Genomic DNA, 20,162 nt, shown 5'->3' on the forward strand with positions numbered 1-20,162 from the left:
TGGTGCCAAACCTCCCATAAAATGTGATGAGAACAGGACTGGGCCTCAGAATCTTCATTCCATTCTCCATGATGGCAATTAAAATAACATTAAAATTAGAAACAGAATTAGCAGGTGCCAGACTCTTCTTGTTATCTTCCATCTTCTGTGTTTGGTAAGACGTTTTTCTGATAGTGGTTGCATTCACTGAGTTCATATATACAAAATATGAATGCTTCAGGCTTTCCATAGTGTGGGGCACATGTTAAGAAAAATTGAGGACTCTCTCATGTACAGTCTGCCTTTCCATTTGTAATTGCAAAGCACTCCCATGCAAAACCAGTGCTGCATAGATGGCTAAACACTATTTGTGTCCTTTTACCTTTATTTGGTGTGAAGCATATAATCTTTTTCTGAAATGTTAATGACTGACAAGTTATTCTCTTTTTCAGCCCCACCCTGCACTTCAGATAATTCTGCCCTTTGGGAAAACACTGATATCAAGCACACTTCCTTCAGAAATGAAGTTGGATCTGTGTAAGTAATTTAATCAGAATTTTCAATTGGTATCATTACAGTGATATAATTGTCATGTGTCAGTATGTGCTAATAAATACAAGAAATAAAACCCCAAAAGTTTTGCAAGATTATTTATGCAAGCAGTTTTATCTCAAACTGAGAAACAAACACAAAATCAGATGTGGAGCCATTTTGATGTGTTTGCATGCAGGGCAGAATTGTGTGCATTGTGAGATGCTCATCATGATGCAGTCATGAAAGGCAGAACTGTTTATGCACTGGGAGGTAGCTGAGATCACTTTTCCACATTTGGAAATCTGAAGAAATTTTTGTCTTCCTCTGTCTTAATCTGGTAGGTTTCCTTCCTCTGCATTTCAAGTTACAGAGCTGTGCTGAAGGACACAGGACAACTTCTAACATGCCAACACATAGTTAACATTAGTACAGGGAGCTGAAAAGTCGGTATCCTACACACATAACCTTAGAGATATATGTTAACAAAGAGCCCTGTCCCTCCCATGCATGCTAAGAATACCATCAGCAAATGTCACTACAGTATGTTCAGGAGTTGAAAATTGTCCAGATAAATCATGTTGGTAATTATGTTCTGTGTCTCTGGGCAGGAGTGGTTGAATAGCCCTAATTTGGAAAGTATTTGTTAGTCTCTTCTGATAGAAGGTCAACTTCCAAGAAGCAAGAGGGGCCTCATGAGGGGCATCTTGTAGAGGCCACATTTCAAAGGCTAGGTCAGGGTATTGTTGGTGTGTTATGGGTTCTCTGTTATGGGTTCTGCATAGGTGATAGAAAATTAATGAATATAGATAACAGCAGAATTTGGACAAAGGAGTTTAACCATTTGTATCTACATCTACTTTTTTTTACAGCCAGTAAGAGACATGAATTTGGGAAAGAATATATAAATACAAAGCTACATAAACACACAAGTTGTCCATTTGCCTTACTGCCTCAGTCAGGCAGAGTAAATATATATAACCCTCTACTTCAGCTACTTCACTGTCGCAGGATCCAGACTCACTGCTAAAAAAATGGTCTTCCTCCAAGATTTGCCTTTTATTTTCTACTCCAACCTTTTTTTTTCTGAAAAGCATTTACAATATTTTATGCAGTTGTGCAAAGATCAGTGAACCATGTTCTGCTGGACAGAGGCTCTGTAAATTAACCCTTAAATGTGAACTGATAAAGGCCTACAGCATTTAGCCTTAGAAACACAGTGAGTGTGGGAACTTAAGAAATGCAGCGCAGGAGTCAAAATTAATTAGCTGCTAAGTTCTCAAATGACTTGGCTCCTTCAAATGTTTTGCTCTCTATGATTGTTTAGAACCTCCATAATTCCATAGTGTCACTGCTTTCATATACTCTTTATGCTTTTTTATACACTTCAGCTGTGGAAGGCCGTGGTTTCTATTGGCAAAAAGGATGACTGTGGTTAAAGTGTTTTTATGGGCCTTTGACTTCCCCATCACTTGGTAACTGCAGCTGCATATTCACTTTCAGAGGTATAATTAGTCATGAGAAAATAGCTTCAAGTATTATTCGTTCCATTGACATTTTCACTTTGTAAATGATCATGTCTGAGAAACGCTGTCATTTACCTTCCTATTGGAAGTGTCACAACTTATGTCAATCTTCAGAGCTCCAGGTGTACATTTTCCTTGATGCTTCTGGGGTGCTGAGGGTCTGACATCGATGTTTCCATATATCCACAAGATCATTCACAAGGACCATTGAATAAGTGGGTTACCTACCTACATGTTTGCAGAAACAAGCCTTAATGAGTAAATGGCATCAATCTCAATGCTGGTGGTAGCCCATGTGGTAGAAATGCACAGTATCAATGCTGTCCTCATGTGCCAAATATTCCTTAATATCTTTAGCCAGAGTGGAAAAATGGCTTCCTGCTGGTACAGAATGGAAACCTCAGCAGTAATTCACATTTTTCCTCATGAAATAAAGGAAATATTCTCCGTCAATTTACTGCCCACTCCCAGACTTCCAACTTGAAAAAGGAGCAGGCTCTCCCAAACTTCCAATGTCTCCCCAGACAACTGGGCCAAAGATCCTATATTGTCTTTATCTTAAGGGATGTTGGCCTTCCAAAACATGGCAAGGGCTTTTCATTTACTGGCTATTTAAAAGAACTAATTCACATTACATTCCTCCTTACCTCCCTTGCACCATAGCAATGAAATGAGAGAGCATGTAAAAGCTTGCCTTGAAAACATTATGTTTAACTGTGATGAGGTCCATGGAACTCCGAGGGGTCTCATGGCTCATATCCTCCCAAGTTCTCTTTCTCTGCTCCCACACGTCCTGCTGCTTCTCACTTGGGGTGTGTCACTGCTCTTTGCACCTTCTAGGCCAAGAGCGGGATTTTTTTCCTTGTTCTCACAAGCATTTTGATTGTCTAAGCAGTTCAGCAAGCAGTGGCAAAATAATAATGAATTTCCATGAATTACTCCAAATGGATTGTGACTTTGATTTAATGATTTGCAACAATGGAGTGCAAGATTTTGCTATGTCAGCTACTGGATTAGAGCAGGAGTCATTCCCAGCACATGCCCACAGGAGCATCTCCAATGCAAAAAATGCTTTAATCACTCCTCACGCAAGCTGAGTAAATGTGACTCTGCAACACGAGCAGAAAGCCAGCAGCATTTTCCTGCTCAAGCACCATTGTCCCCAGCCCCAGCGCTTGCCTGACTTTTGAAAGAATTAAGTTATGGAGAGGGAGTGACTAAAGAAGCTCTTGACAAACCTCCCCTCTTCCTTTCAGGAGAGAATCACTAAGTTAGTGATTTCTGGCAGTCACTGCAGAAAGAGAAAGGAGGAAAGGATTTTTCCAGCTTTCATGCCTTCTGTGTTAACTCTCAGTTCCCATCAATTGAAGCCACTGAGATAATCTTTCCTCTAGTGCCAGAATCCCCAGATGGGTAGGTCAAGGTAGTTCAGCCAGTTTTGTCAGAATAGTCCCAGTTCAAATCACAGCCTTTCTTTAATTTGGTCAGGTACAACTCATACCTCATGGCCTGTATGAGATCCTACCTGAAGAAGTGAGAAATATATCCTTTGCCCCACAGGACATAATTACAGTAATCCCATGGGGTGTCCCTCTATCCTCTGAAGCATATGGGCTACTGTGAGAGACATGGTGCTGAGATCAGCCAGCTACTCTTAGCACCCTGCTGAGCCCATTGCCCTAGGAGTTTTCATTCAGCCAACACTATTGCCTTTCCGTGGCCAGTGAGTGCCTCTCATCTAATTCCTGCTCAGCAGAATGGGATGGTCTCTGCTTAGCCAGCATCTCCCATCAGAGCTCCAGTTGGGATTACACCTAGGGACAGCCTATCCCATCAGAAACCACTCCAGGCCACAGCTGCCCCTGGGTAACCATGGGCTAACATGCCAACCTGCTCCCCCTGCCCAGATGCCCATCCAGCCCTCTCCCCTCTTCTTCACCAGTGTGGCCAGAGAGACATCAGCTGAGTGGGCAGAGGTTGGGCAATGCAGGACAGTCATACCCTCTGCTTTGCCTGGTTTGGCATGATGACATTATTTTCTGGGGCAGCAGGAAGATCCAGGGAGCACCTGTGGTTCATGAGGGATGCAATCTCCAATTTTTTCTGCTGCTTTGGGTGCATGTCTGTGTGGTAATCTGCAGTGTGGGGATTACCAAACTGACTCAGGTCATGGGGAGCCTTGTCCCATGACGCTTAAAGGCCCCTACTGAGTCTGTGCTAGACACATTTATGTTACAGGAGAACCTCTTTCTTCACCATCCAGCAAACAAGTTTTTCTCCTAAGGAAGGACTCTTCCCATTTATCCCAACCTACTGCCAAGCAATGAATGGACTCCTGCTTACCTTGTCCTGACAGTCATCCCCTTTGTCATCATCCCCTTTGTGCGCTGGCTAACATCTCAGAAATTCTGGCACTCAGCAGTTTGGATGTTTTGGATTGGTTTTAGTGGATGAGATAACACAACCTGACTATGATCTCCTATGGCTGCAAACCTCCAGCCTCATGGGTCTCCTCCCACTGTGGGATCTTTCTGCCTTGCTGTGTAGAGTGAAGAAGGGAGGTCACCCTTTGGAAACTGCCTTCTGTTCTTCCTTCCCTCACTGCATGCAGCAAAACTGTTGTCCTTCCACCATGGTCAAGATGTGCTGTGGCTGCAGGGGAGGAAAGATTTGCCTCTTAGCCATGAAACCAGATTTGCTTTGGTTGTAGATTATTCTCCACCTAGTGAAAACAGTGAGGAATTTTGTTTTGGACTATGGAGTTCAGCTTCTCTGTACAAGATTTTCAGCCACTCATCTTGGCTGGGATTGGAGAGATAGGAGAGACCATCAACTGAATAGAATTACCAAAGTGCTCCTGACATAAAACATGGGACAAAATCCATGTGAAAGCCAAGTGAAAGGCAGACACAAAGAAATGTTATGCCGTGCTTTGGTTATCTATGTGGTCTTCTGACACAGGATAGGAAGACTAGAAAGAAGGGACAGGCAAGTATGAAATTGGATTGGCAACCATGAACTGTGTAACCAAAATGGACACTTAATAATGTGTGGAAGAGTTGACTCAGATTTTGATGCTGTCTTTTAATTTAGGATCGATGCCTGTGTAGATTACGTGGACCATTTTGCCAGACGAGTTCTCATAGAATATAGATGTTAATAGAGCAGATAATTATTTTTATTTTGTGCCAAGCCAAAAGCCACTTTATGGAAAGGTTTTAAATGCAAGCTTTACAAAATTATTCAAATGCAGAAATGAAAACAAGAAGGTTGATCACTGTGTAAAGGATGAGTCACATCTAACTCAGAATGCTTCCTCTTTTATGTGAGTCGCTTTAAATTTAACAAAGAAAATCTTTTAACAGTAGTTTTCAACCTGGGCAGGCAAAGGCTTCAGCTATTGAAAAAAACAGTGGTCTCCTGCACAGAAAGAATATGCAAATAGTCCCCAGTGGGAATTTTGGAGGGCAAGATCTGCTGACACTTAGCCACATCCCTTTTCTGGTGTTTCCTCCTTCTGTCTCCCTGCAGAAGACGGGGCTGCTGAAAGCAAGCTCTTTTCTGGGCTGGTTCCCTGTGCCCCAGGGCTGATGCATTGCTCTGAGGTGCTCAGGATATGTGGAGGAAGCAGAGCGCCTATGAAGTCTTTTAGCTCTTCATGAGCATAAACATTTCTGTTTAACTTCCAGAATCCCTCTTCCCTCAGGGGAAACTGCCGCTTGTTTCTCTTTTTCCAGTGGATGTGAGAGCAGGCCTGTTATTACTGGCACTCCCTTCCCATGGATGCATTTTTCTTGGTTTAAGAGATTCTGAACTTTTAAAAGGGAAACATGAAACTTTTTTGTTAAACCTTCTTTATTTTATGTGAACAGAGGAGTTTTCTGCGTACATTTTATATCATCAGGGCCTTGGACATGAGTGACTTCTTCTTTACCCAGTACTTCATATACAACTCTATTCTTTCTTCAGTCATGAAATAACCACACCAATGAGAAAACAAAAGTCATTGCCTACCTGTAAAACCAATAGTAAATCTGCAAAACCAGAGTACAAAGCGGAACTAAATAGCTGCTCTTTCCCTCTTTTTATGAGAAATGAGTCTTGCACATAAAATCCACATCCCAACTGTAAGCAGGAAGGAGAGCTGTAATGCACAAACATCCAGAGGATTTGGGGTTGTCAGGTGCTTCTGTGATGTTTCCCAGCATGGATCATGCCCTACCAGGACAATCCTTATCCAGCAGCCCAAGACCTGGCTGCTGCAAGCGCTTGAGAGTCCCACCTTCAGGAGAGACTCTGCCTTCTTCTGGGGTACAGAGCCATGGCTGACACAGGCAGCTGCTGGGTCAGCAAAAGGACTGAAATTTGTGCCTCCAAAACCTTGCCATGGACCATGCCACAAGCTACACAGGAGTAGAAAATATTTTCTCATCTTGATGGTTTGCTACTTAGAGTCACACTCTGTCAAATAGTGCCAAGACCTACCTTTCCACTTTTGCTATTCCCTCAAGGAGCCAATTTTATTTTCCCTTTCTTCCATTTAAAAAAAAAAATTGTCCTGAAACAGCCTTACTGAAGTGGCTACAATCCAACTAAAGCCCAAGCTCTGAAACAGATTTTCCCCCCATCTTTGAGGGCGTTTGGGTCCTCCCTATGCTAAGCACTGGGGCTCTGAGTCCATCTCATCAGCATGTAGTGGAGCTCAGAGAGGGAATTGGACCAGCCTTTTTTTCACGTGCCTCTGTGCCTTTGTGGTGACACAGATCATCTCCCATGTATTGACCCCACTGGCAATAGAGGGGTCTTCCAAACCCTTTTGGGAAATCATACATCCACTTGAGCTTCCCTGCTCAGTTTCTCAGCCTAACCCCAGACAACAGGTGTTCCCTGGGACTTCTCCTTGGGAGACCCTGTGGCATGAGGCATGAAGGAGTTTTGAGAAAGAAAACTTTACATGAGCTACTTATGTGTGACCTTGATCTGTCCTCTTTCCCCTTTCCAAAGTCGGGGTGGTACTTTAACCTTGGCATTGGCTGGCTGGGGCTGGTGGTGTCACTCAGCTTGTACCTACAGGCTTCCAGACTGCTCTGGAGCACTCCAAGCTCTCACCCACAGCTCTTGTCCTGCTGGTCATAACGTCCCAAGGTAAAACCTTGGCACAGAGCGCCCTGATCCCTGTGGGCCTGGTGGAAAGTTTGCACTAATTGAAGGAATAATGGCACACATCAGACATACACATAGCGAGGAGGGAGCGAAGGAACTTACTGCAGAAAACAAATCCTAACAAGTATGGGATACTAGTTTTAAGTAGTATTTCATACATTACTTAGTGCTTAAGGGCAAAATTCATGCCTCTCAAGATACTTTCCTAAGCTTGCAATGCATGGCATTTGCAAGAGAGTAAATAGGTACATATTAACACTTTTCATGTCCACAAAGACGTCTCTGTAACCCATACCACATCAGACATTCACAAGGCAACAGCATGATATGGGAATACATTTTAGTGTTGTAAAGATTCCAGAGGAGACCCATTTCTGCTCTCCCTCCCAGAGGGGTCCAGGCTGCCATTACAACCACATTGAGCAAGAAGCAGGTGGAGATGTGCATTAACCCCTTAATTAAGTACTGAGATGGCAGTCACAAGTCAGAGTGTGTCCAGAACAGCCAGATGAACAACTGCAAAGAGCAGGAATCCCATTTGAACCCACAGGGCTGTGGACAGTACCTGTGGTAACAGCACTGAGTTTAGATGCAGCTTTCCATTTCTGGAACTTAAAGAAGCTGATGGTGATTAACCAGCTAAATCTGCCATCAGGAGGCAGAAATTTCTGTTTTGGAGCATGGAGGAGTCAACCTGAGTGCCCTAACATCAAGCAGCTGTCAGCGCAGGACAAGGAGACAGACTTAAGGGCACCTTTGCCAGAAGACTGCTCTGGTTTTATCACAATTCCTTCTCTTTGTTTCCCAGTTACAAGAAAAATGTAACTATAAATTCTGCTGCTGTCTGTCCTGGAGGTGTGAGCACAGGAAATCAGGTGGGGTTTATCCCACCTGCCAATGCTCACACACAGAGATGGCAGTAGATGGTGATGGTGGACGAAGCTGTTGTTTTTAGCATCTTCTCCATGGCCTCCCACCAGGACACCAGGGGGACAAATGACATTGCCAGCCATCCCCAAAGAGTTTGGTAGAAGAACACAAGGTCACTGAGCTGCTCTGCCCAGTCATGGCCACAGGAGTAGTCAAGGTTGTTCTCTCATACAAGGAATGAAGGGTCCCAAGGCAGAAGTGTTCCTTGGCCCAATGGGTTGCTTTGGCAGGTGAATGGTACTTGGGTTGCTGCAACACCTCAGCTCAGCAATCTCAGCCATCCCCTGTTGATCATAGCCAAGACAGCATCCCATAAGAAGAAACTCTGTGAAAAAGTTAATGGATGTACAGAAGAACAGTAGAAATGTAGAAACATTATCTAGAACTGGACTTTCAACATTCGTGGCTCATCACAACCCAGATTTTCTTGGGATCCTCACCACCAACCTCTCTCAGCATTAGCAGGAGCTAAATGTATGGGAAAGAAAAAAGCAAAGTAACTCAAGAATCAAATTGCCGTGCCAACTAGAAGGCAAATATATGTCATGAGATAAATCTCCTTGTATAGAGCAATGTGCAAAAGTGAAACCAATTAATTTTCTAACAAACATCAGTGCAAATTTCAAAAAACACTGAGTTTTCATCTTTAGTTCTTTTCTCCTCCTTTTATTCTTTCTTCCCTGTTTTCCCATCTTAATTTCATTTTGGTAAATATTTCTCCCTGTTGCTCAGATAACCATATCTGATTGCAGAGACTTGAAGCGTAACTGATGATGAAAGACAACCTGAGGGATATCGGAGTGCACACACCACAGGGGTGTGGACATAAATCCCTGAAATATGCTAGCAGTATGACCAGAGTCGTTCTACCTGTAGGTTAAGTCAAGATAAGAACTTGCCTGATGGTTGCACACACAGGATTAGACAAAACCAATCCTTTATGCTTGTTAAAAATCCACCAGGACTGTGGGCTTGAGATGGAGCTGAGCCTACAGGCTGAGGGGGTGAAGGGGAGCCACTTCATGTGTCTTTTGACGCAAAATTTGATGGTGACCCTCTATCCCAATGGTGCACTCCCAGCGGGGAGAGTGGGAACAGAAGATTAACCCTACCAGCCAGGACCAGGGGTTTTGCCCCAGGTGGGCTTTTCAGCTCACTGTTGCAGCAGGTCCTCCTGCACCAGGCTCACGGGCACCTCTGCCGCTTCGTGGCAGGCTTCAGTGTCACTTGTAGCTCAGGGTCACTGCTGGGCGCTGGTGGCAGTGGGGGAGGTGGCTGTCCCTGGCAGCAGCCAGCCCTCCAGGGGGTTACATAAAGGCAGTGGAACACGTCTGCTCCGGGCACAGGCAGTGAGGCATGCGGTGAGTGGATGACTAATACCCCCACACTGGCCTACTTAGAGCTGGGGCGGCTTCGCTACCTGCTGCTCTGGTGGGTGCCCACAGCACCAATGGGCAGGGGAGAAGGATGACCTCTTCCTGGAGTGGAGGGCAGGTGGAAAAGCCTCCCCTCACTCAAAGATGCTGAGCAGGGTTCACCCGTTCATACGTGAGGAGAGCTTAAATTTCACAAGAAAGAGATAATCAGAAAATACTGCTGCAGCATACAATCCCGCACTTCTTGTACTTCTTCCTCAACACCTTCATACAGAATCTTCTTAGAAAATATTTACAAATACCAAGCAAAGTTGAAGGCACAGCCATGCAATGCTGGTCATTGGTTTGCAGGATTTTATGAGTGCTGACTGATGATAGATACCCTCTTTGAAAAGTCAGGGCTGCTTGTGTCACCTGGTGAGTGCAAAGATCTCTACAAACAGCACAGGCAAGCAGAAGAGGTCAAATCAAAACCAGCTTCCACACTGCATTATTAATCCTGCAGATTGTGCGTAGTGGAAATAAAGAGTCATCTTAAAGTAGCCAAATGCTCTAATATAAAGAACTAATTAAAAAAACCTCCCGAACTCTTAACAACAAATAGAAAGTGTTCTTGACAATGAAAGCTTGCATGGTTTTACCCCAGACCTCTGACTCTCAGGCGCTGGCAGTACTGGAGCAGTTCCAGGTGTGTGTATCTGCTTTCCCATTGCATGGCTTCTCAAGCCTAGCCCAGGCAGGGTATGTTCTGCCCCACCACAGCTGGGTGTGGACAGGCCCTGATGGAGAGCATCTCTGCCTGGGTATCTTCTGAGTTTGAGAGGCTCAGGTGTCAAAGGAAACTCTCAGTGGAAAACTATGGCCATAGACATGCTATTTTTAGCAGTTGAAAGCTATTTAATGTTTAACCCCTCAGTTCACCTCTCCCTTCAGGTCTGTAACCTCTAGCATTAATGCAGCTATCGTTCAAGTGTTTAAACTTGTTATCAATCAGCTCAGGAACTGAAAACACATTGTGGATCCATAATATCTTGTTCTCCATCAAGTGTTAAGATGTCATGGGACAGCTGCTGGGTTTTTGCAGACTTTTGGACACATTTTTATGCTGAAATTCTTTATGCTGAGGCCACTGATTGGGCTGTGCAGCAGGACAGCAGCAGGTATCTGCTGCCAGCAGTGACACAGAGGAGTGCAGGGCTCATCCATCAGAGCCAAGGGAAGGAAGCACTGCTCTAAATGAGGATCTTTGTGCCACAGCAGTGGATATGCACAGAGAGGGAAGATTTTTTTCCTTACAAGCATGGGGCCATGGCCTTGGCCATGGCTTGCAGCTGGCAGTGAACAAGCAGCTCCTGGCTTAGGAGGAGAGCAGGGAATGGAGGATGACTCACAGCCCTGCCCAGTCCTCCCTTCCTGCCAGCCACAAGTGCTGGGCAGCAGATTTCAGAGAGGAAGAAAAGGACAAAGCCACTCATCATCCACTCCTGTTTCTCCACTGATTCACTCTTTGCTCATCTAGACAGGGCTGAAAATAACAGCATGCAAAAGGAAGGGCAAGAGGTGCGGGCAGCCCAGGTGGGAGGTCTGAGTGTGCCAGAGTTTGGCTGGGATCACCACTGAGCATGGTGTGGGCTGCTCTGGCATGGCAGCAAATTAATCTGAGGACTGGGAAAGGACACACATTATCTCTACTCCTCTTCAAACTGAAGTGAGCATTGATATGATGTGATTTAATAGAGGCTAAAGATGTTTGCCTTAATTAACTGCAGTGTGAGGTCCTGGTCTGGACATGGTACTTGCAGACCTGGACAAAGTGAGAAGCATTCAAGGAGCACAAGAATCAAGAGAATTATACACCAAGGGATTCAAAATGAATAACATGGCTCATTTAGTCCAAGGAAAGAATATTTCCAGAACAGAGATGGAAACAATCCTCTAACATATACAGCCTTCTTGGGAAAATGATTGTTTTATATTATCTGTAGACAAAGACATGAAGAAATCAATTTTTCTTCTGCAACAAAGAGTCCTTTGACAACCCACTAGGGAACATTTCCAAGAGGTACAAGGCGTGGAGTGTGGGGAGAGGCTGGAGGATCCCTTTCCAGAGAGATTTTTCAGGAGCCCTTAGACAAACCTGGGTGTGATGTTTTGCTGCACTGAGTGCCTGTGGTGGGGGTCCAGTAGGGCTCCCTGGCCTTGGGATGTCTCAGTGCAGAGAGGGAATCCAGCAATCCTGTCAGGTCTCCTCCTGGCTTACATTCTGTCGCCTCAACGTGGCATTAAGTATTCTTGGCAAGAGTTGTGACTTGGCTTGAACAAGCCTTTGATAAGATCCATAAAGCTAAACACATATTACTGTGTTTAGCTTACTCTATAAGAAAGTGTTGAACAGCAAATATGCCTCACTTTCTATGATCTAAACCATGTTAATTCTCTAAGCACAATTCATAACACATCTGGAGCCAACTATTTCCATCTACTTATAGACAGTGTTAAGTGAGCTACTGTTTTAATTTTGCTGAGCCAGCAAGAGATAATACCCCCAGGAAACAATTTAAGTCTGTAAAAAGTAAAATTGACAGTGTAGGTTGCTAAGTGATAATGATTTGCAAAACATAAATACTTACACAAAGGAAGTGATTAATTCAGGACATTCTTTATATATCACTACTATAATCTTTTCAGCTGCAGCCCATTATGTACCCTTATCTCACAACATATTCACTTTGTTTTACAACTAATCCTTTTAATCTGCCTAGTTTTTTCAAATTTTATTTACCCAGCCTTTTGCCTGCTGTAGCCATCCTTACTCCATGGAATAACACCCATTGACCCATCACACACAGGATCAGAGACATTTACACTTGGACACCAAAGAAAGGTACAAACAATGGTTCCAGTACCAGTGTACTGTCCAACACAGGTGGCCGAGCAAATCTCCATTTGTCATCATCCATGGAGGAGTTGGTGGTGCAGAGTCCATCTGCAAACATAGCCCCTATCTGTTATTTATTAATTCCTGCACAACAACATTCTGCCCTTTGCCTTAGATGAACACACTGGAGATGAGAAGCTGTAAATCTAAGGTGAAAGGACTGATGCTTGCAGGAAATGGAGAGTGTTGTCACTAATTTAAATATGTCTGATATTTATACTGTCTTACATGCAGTGACCAAGGAACAGCATTCAGATCTTCCATGGGAATATCGCCCCCAGCCCCTAAATGCCCAATTGCTGCTCATGGAAATGACAAGCACAGGAGCTCCATAACTCCTTAGCCCCATTAGTACTTACCTCGACAATGGCCCGAAGGTTTGCTAATTCTTGAAAAATTGCAATCTTGTTGAAACCTTCATTTTGGTTTATGACGGTTTTGTCATTTTAGTGTCTGCATGACATTGTTTACCCTGTAAAATGCTGCCTCCTGAAGCAGATGCCTCCTGCAAGGAATGTGCATGACCAGCCCATGGCATCCCCAGCTCCCTGCCTGATTGTTGGGGTTGATTGGCTTCTCCTTGCTCACTACTGCCTTTAAAGTGATGTGAAACCACTGACAGCAACTTTACCAAGGCTGCTTCCAATACTGTCTCCCATCATATCTGTAAGGAAGCATTAAGGTGATCTTCCATAAAATCAGGGAAGGGCAGTAAAACCTGCTGGTTGGTATCTATTTACACTCTCCTGGTTTTGCAGATTTTTTTTGATGTTCTAGCAGCCTTTCCCCACTAGTTTCACATCCATGTCCTGTTTTCCTCTTCAGTTCTTTCATCTGTCATAGCCTCAGTGTTGACAGTGATTTGGCCTTCCCTGGTTATTTCAACATGCCTCTGTCTTGACTTTATTTCCTATTTCCTTCACATCTTCCTCTTTGTAAAAGTTATGAGTATCTGCTCTTGTGATTTCTTCATTGGTTTGTGCAATGGGGATGTTCCAGCAGCCCTGGCTTGCTCATACCCTTGTGGAAATTATTGTATTATGTATTGTTTGCATAGCTTTACCATGTTTCAAAAATGCCTACCACCACTCTATCTTGGATTGCTTCCTTGAATATTTGTCTTGTTTACAGTAAGTTTGGATTTGGATTTTTTTGTGGTTTCAGTTTGGTTTTTTTTTGCTTTGTACAATGACCTAAAATGCTCCCAAAATGCTCCCTTTGGAAACCACCTACTCAGAGCTAGACTTTACTTACTGTGATCAAGTGTCATCCCACCTTTTTCTTCATCTTCCCCTTGGTCTCTTTAGATAAACTAATTTGTGGCTGCATGAGCATGGGGTATATGCTTATATTAAGCATTAGGCCATGTTGTATATTTTAATTGTTTCTAATTTGCATGTTTATAGGGATCAAGGATCTCTGATTTGTACTAACGATATCTGCATAATCTCCAAGAGGCGTGTATCAATCCTTTCCTAAAAGAACTCAAAGACCTCTGCAACTGCTCTAAATAACTTGTTCAGTTGCTCAACTTACACTTAGGAAGACTTTTAAAAAAAATCTCAGCTGTGGATCAGACTTGTATTTGCAGCTTGATACTTGTATTTGCAGCTATGGCAAGCTTCATAAGACCTTGAAAAAGCTTGAAAAATATTATTTAATCTATTTCATAAGCTCATAAGTGAGCCCAAGAGTATAGATAAGTATGTGAAGATGGTCTCCATGCCCACAAAAAGGAACAAAGGTCAAGACCAAGCAAACAGTTAAAATAACTGTCAGCCAAAATCATGGGCATCAGAAGGAGGAGATGTGGGAGGCTGAACAGCAGGTGATAAATCTGCTGGTCTTGGGTTGACAGGGGATCGATCCCAGTCAAGATTTTTTAACTTGCCATGCACAGGGCTGAGACCATGGCTTGAGTAAGTGACCTCTGCTAAGGTGCCACCCTCAGATCAGGCTCCTGTGTAGGTCTTGCAGCCATTCCCTCTGCCATCTCCAGTCCTCTTCCCCTGGGAGAGTGTGTGACCCAGAGCACTGCTAGCCTCCACCAAGGGAAAAATGGGGATGCAAAGGTGCAGTTGAGCATTAAGTAGGCAACTGGAAAATGAGGGAGACTGTAAGGGACAAACAAGCATGGATTAACAAATTTAGAAATATTGGGTAGTAGTGCAGGAACTGTATAAAGGTACAAATGCAAGCTAGGAGAAGGCACAAAGCAAAAAGAAACTGAGTGGGTCAGGACCATTGCCTGTCCTCCTGGGCAGTGAAGGGAGATGCTGACACAGATCTAAGCATCCCCCAGTGCAGCCTCCCTCAGTCTGGGCTGTGCTCAGGGTGTTGTTCTGCCCTGTGCTGTTGTGATGTATATGAGATTATTGCTGGAGGTGAAAATATGCTGTCATAAAATTCTCCCCTAATAAATTTCCCTTCATTAAGTCAGCTTGCATTTTAATTGTGGAGACTATACTTTCTCCACCCAGTTACTATGGTTTTCCCAGGTATGTAAGCTGGGGATTTTAGCTGGGGTGGAATTGTGTGAGCCGTAGCTGGTTCCATTCCAAACCTTCACAAAAGTAGAAGCGTGTACTTAGGCATTTCATAATTTCCTCACAAAAGGAATAAAAAAAGAGAAAGAGCAGTCGCAGATTTGCCATAAGAGCTTTGTCCCGGTAAAATTGTTGGAAATACCACTAAAAAACATGTGAAAATAATGGTTCAAGTTACAGAAATAGAAAGGTCTCTTTGAGAAAACTATGACTAGAAGGACAGAATCTGCCAAACAGGCCTGGAAACAAGCAATAATGAATCCCATTTCTGGGCGATAGAAAGAAAGAATATGAAGTGAGAGCTGGAAGGAATGAGGGCTCAGAAAAGTTACATCAGTGAGCACTGGTACATCCAACACACATTGCCTCTGTGGGGTCTCTACCTCTCAGGGAGGATGCAAGGAGTTGAAAAGGCAACAGGCAGGAGCCAGGGACTGGGAGAGCTTCCCCCTGTGAGGCTAAAAAATAAATATAATGTCCCACATTGCAGGGACTGTGCTGACCACAAAAGTCCTGCTTCTACTGCCCTGTGCCTTCCAGATACAAACATAAATCCTGTGGGCTAAAAATTCTGCCAATAACTTTGTTTTAAGGCTCTCAGAGTAGTTGATCACCAATAATCTCAGCAAGCACCAAGTTGACAGATAAATACTGAGTCAGACGTAAAATAGGGAGCAGCTTCATCTTGGAACCTACCATGAGATTAAATTGGAGAAGTCAAATATTGCTGTCAACAGGGAGGATTAGGAAAAGGCTGTGTTTGCACTCCTGCACCTGCAGCACACAGCACTGTCCTGGGAGGAATGTGAGTCAGAGGAGTTTCTGCCAATAAACTGCTGGGCTGTGCCTGGGGAACTGTAATGGGAATGACCAAAACACACGCTTGAGACACCAGCCATGATGAAACAGGGTCCAGATGGCCAGATTCAGAGTTTAGATCCAATCTACTGAGTGGAAATAATCACTATTCATCACAAAGAGTTTGCTTGTAGAGGCTGGAGTGGGAGGTTGGTACAACATCTGGGTAGCAGTTAATCCCCATGTGTAGCTTTGAAATTAAAGATGATCCTCTCAACAGCTGAGAAACATCAGTAGTGAAGGGTCACCACAAGCAACTAATGTGGAAAGAGAGGTGGATGGTGAATGGACAATTCAAAGGAAAGCTTAAAAAAGGAAAAAGAAGAAATACAACAAAGTATAGAATATACTCATATGGCTACAAGAGCTTGGAAATCATGCAAAGGATCATAATTTTTTTTAAATGGCTGCTAAATACAAGGTTTTGCTTCCCTCAGAGAAACTTCTTGAGGAAATGCACACTAAAAGGATGAGAAGCAATCAGAATAACACTGTTTCAGTGCCACTGTTGAAAACAAGCTCACTGAGTGTTGCCAAAAGTAAGGGACAGCTGTGGTGTTAATGCTAAACAAACCAGTCTTCCCATGGTGACTGGGTTTTATTCAGTTCTGGTCTTTGTGCATTCCTGCTATAAACAAGGTGATTGTGTGTTGTTCTAGAAGTGTCTCAACATTGCTTTAATTAGCCAGCTTACAAATTATCTGGCTTTTAAATTACTCATAAATCATGAGCATGGTCATGTTAAAGCCCTCCTTGTAGGCTCTAACATCCAGTGGTGATCACCTCTACCTTTTAACAAAAATTTCAGAACCTTTGACACAACCACCAGAGGAAGGTCCTGCAACCACACACATCCTGGCAAAAGAGCCCCCATGCTGCTGAGAGATGAATATTTATGTCATGAAAAGTTCTCCAGCTTTCCTCAGGCTGAAGTCACACCATCAGGTAGAGATGGCAGCTGGCAGTAACCCACATCAGCAAAAAACAGAAAAGCTGCAGCAGGATCACAGAAAAGAGCTTGGACCAGCACAGCACCAGGGCAGATGGATATCAGCTATCACAGGTAAACTATCTTGGAAGGAAAAAAATTATTTTATATGTGAATAGTCCAAGTTTGTTAGCCTGGAAAATGGGTAAATGAGGATGAGCTGTTAACATCCATTGCCAGCTCTGCAACAGCCTGTGGCTGGCTTCCCAGGAGCTGGGCAGACTGGCCTAAACAGGCAGTACAGCCAAAAGCCCTTTGCTACAGAAACAGGGCAGCAAGCCATGCTGGAGGCCAGCACAGACTGACCTGGCCTAAGAAACAGAACAAACCGCAGGGCTGTGGGCAGAGCTGCCCACATGGCCTGTTTACTGACCTGCAGCAGCGCGGCCAGCAGCAGCGTGCCAGAGCAAAGTCCTTCTGGCAACAGGCAAGAAATCACCTGCAGCTCACAGCAGAGGTGGCAGCTGGAAGTTACACTTTGTTCTGCTCTTCACAGGCATGGGGACAGGACTGCCAACAGGGTGGACAAGGCAGTAACTACCTGAGGCTGGTCAGTGGCCACTGTCTGGCCAGTTGTTACAGCACATTTTATGGCAGCACACTCCAGAGCAGTCTGGACTGTAGATTTTTAAGAAGAGACTTGAAACCAAAACCTATATTCAGATGCAGGAAGCACTGTATACATAGTGCAACATGCACCTACCTCCCTTTTACTGATGATTAAATATGTTTGCATTAATCTCTGCCTACTGGTTTTCCCTTATAATAAACTATCAGGACACTAAGATCAGATTAAATCTGATTTTATTTGTCATAAAATAAATAATACCTGCATCTGCCTAAGAGAAATTGTATTCTCTATTTTTCTCTGCAGTCACATCCTCATTTTTAATGGTTTTTGTTTTATAAACAACACACTGGAGTAGTATGAGATGTCTTAGCAACTGAAGCTATATTCAGACTTTTGTAATCACCCTTTACTGTGCACTGATACAGATACTGATAGAGGGGAGATGATGTTTGTAGTTAACTTTTCTTTCTAAAGAAGGAAAATCAAAAGCAAATGGAAACACTTCTGGTTTGTAGAAGTACAAAATGTGACTTCATGCTATTCCTATTCCATAAAATTCAGTACCACATGGACAACAGGCATGCTCATTTAATGAAATCACCTGGCTATGCAATGTGCTGTCTGCAGTGGCCTGTGTGTTTCAAATGGCACAATTATATCTTTCCATTACTGCATGGCTTTGAGTAATATCAGAAAATCTGGTTTTGTGGTTGGAAGATGTTCTGGAATGTGGAAAACTACACACTTTGGTGACTGCTGCCTTTGTGCCTCGCAATTCCAGAAATATATTTTTAACTGCACAGAAATAATTTCTATATTACTACTAAGGATTTAATATGCAGATTTCACCCCATTAAGTAGGGTTTATTAAAAAAACCAAACAACAAGCTCCACATCAACCATAGCTTGCAGTAAAGCTGACTCATAAACAATAACCTAATTTTTTCAGTAATATCAGAGTCACAGTGAGGATTTTCCAGCCTCATCACTTTCTGCTTGAGCTGCCAAAAAATGCCTCTGTTGTATTCCTTAGGAGCATTACCTGTTTAAGCAGACCAAGAACAAGTAACCGTGGCTTGATGTGGAAAGTAGGTACTGTTTTGGTACTGGAAAAATTAGTGCAAGACCTGATGTTAAAGTTTAAACGCATCATGAATGGAAAGAAGGGTTTTCATAGTGCTTTAAATTATAGAGCCTTTTTAATGTTTTCTATTGGAAAACCTTTCCATTGGGATGACACAGAGGTGTTGGACCCTTGTAGAGGCCTTGAGCAGTCTGTTAAAACTACAACAGTGTCATCATCTAGGCTTAAGCTAAACAGATCAAACATTCAGTTTAGGGCAAATTTACAGCTCTTATTGTATAGAATCTTCTAAAAAAAGTAAGTTCAGCATAAAGCTTTCCTGTATCCACATGAAACTATGGACTCTTAATTAACTTTTCCATGTTAGACTATATTCTACCCATAGATAAAAGGAAACAAGTTTCTGAATGATTCTGCATCTTACACATCTCTGCTTCTTGTGAAAACAGGTGTGAAATGCAAGTAGCTGGAAAGAGTGCACCAAGACGCATGTTAAAATCTCCATTTCACACCCACATTCAAGAAGAAATCTCATACACACTGAGTGCTCTTTTATTCCAAGCATCTCTCCATTTAAATATCTAGTGAAGAGCAATCTACCCTTGCAAGCCCATGGAGCATTTCTTTGAATATGTTAAGAAAATATGTTGTACTGCTCCATAGAAAACTAGAACACTGCCAGTATCTTATGATCTCCCATTGATAACAGAACCAAGAGGTTTGTTTAACCTTTCTAGAGAAGGAGGTTCTACCCAAAAAGTTAACTATAACAGATACCAGTCCATAGGTAACTTCCTCTAAGTGATGTGCTCTAAGCTGCACCCCTGCAGCTCTGAATAACATGCTGAAGGAAGGAACACCTTTCTCTTTTTGAAATCACAGAAAAGTACAGAAATAAATCCTTGGCTGTTGGCTTGGTACATACAAATCCTTCCAAACTGAATGTGAATTTCCCCCTGGGGTCAGTTTTTGTCTCATACGTGCATGCACACACATACTCTCACTGGAGTTTGAGGGAACAGAGCAGATGAGCAGGCACATAGAGCAAACATATTCATTTACACTTGTTTGCTCTAAGTAGATCCAAATTAATTTGTGGAAGACTCCCTTGGGGCCTAGGAGGCTACTGAAAGCAGAAGACCATTTGGTTTTCCTCCTGATATTTCAAGTAATTGTAAGGTTCACATCTTCTGGGTCTTCTTCTCAGGGAGAGCTCCTGTCCTCCGTATCTCCATCCCTGCAACGGCACCACAGTTACAGATTCTCAAACCCCCCTGTTGTAACTCCATGCTATGGCAATGCAATCCTGACATGGAACTATACAGACACTGGCAGCAGATCTCATCTTTCAAGAAATTGAGACTGACAATGACATCACTTTGTCTCAAAATGATTTTTTTCTGTTTTTATACAAGCACCACAAGCACTTCTCCTGCTTCTCTAATAAAGTACAGTTCACTCTGCCTAAAAGATGGTATAGATAGGATAACACAGTTTAATACCATTCCAATTAGATAATAGCGCAATCAGAAAAATGCTCCCATTTTAACTTTCAACTTATCATGACTTAACAGAAGAATAGGGAAACTACTTCAGACTAGGGAAAGTAAATTAATATAGCTGCTTTGCAAGCTGCAAGCTACTCCACTACACTTAGAGATTTAGGAAACAG

General features: G+C 43.1%; 1 long non-coding RNA gene across 1 annotated transcript in view; it reads left to right on the forward strand.

The window, feature by feature from the left end:
• LOC132069756 (uncharacterized) overlaps positions 1-20,162 on the forward strand; it is a 29,528-nt gene that overhangs the window by 7,072 nt on the left and 2,294 nt on the right. Inside the window, exons 2-3 of the long non-coding RNA XR_009417822.1 lie at positions 432-516; positions 16,656-16,910. This is a non-coding gene — a long non-coding RNA (uncharacterized LOC132069756). The remainder of the gene's footprint in view (positions 1-431; positions 517-16,655; positions 16,911-20,162) is intronic.

The sequence above is a fragment of the Ammospiza nelsoni genome, chromosome 2, assembly GCF_027579445.1.
Source record: "Ammospiza nelsoni isolate bAmmNel1 chromosome 2, bAmmNel1.pri, whole genome shotgun sequence".
Classification (NCBI taxonomy): domain Eukaryota; kingdom Metazoa; phylum Chordata; class Aves; order Passeriformes; family Passerellidae; genus Ammospiza; species Ammospiza nelsoni.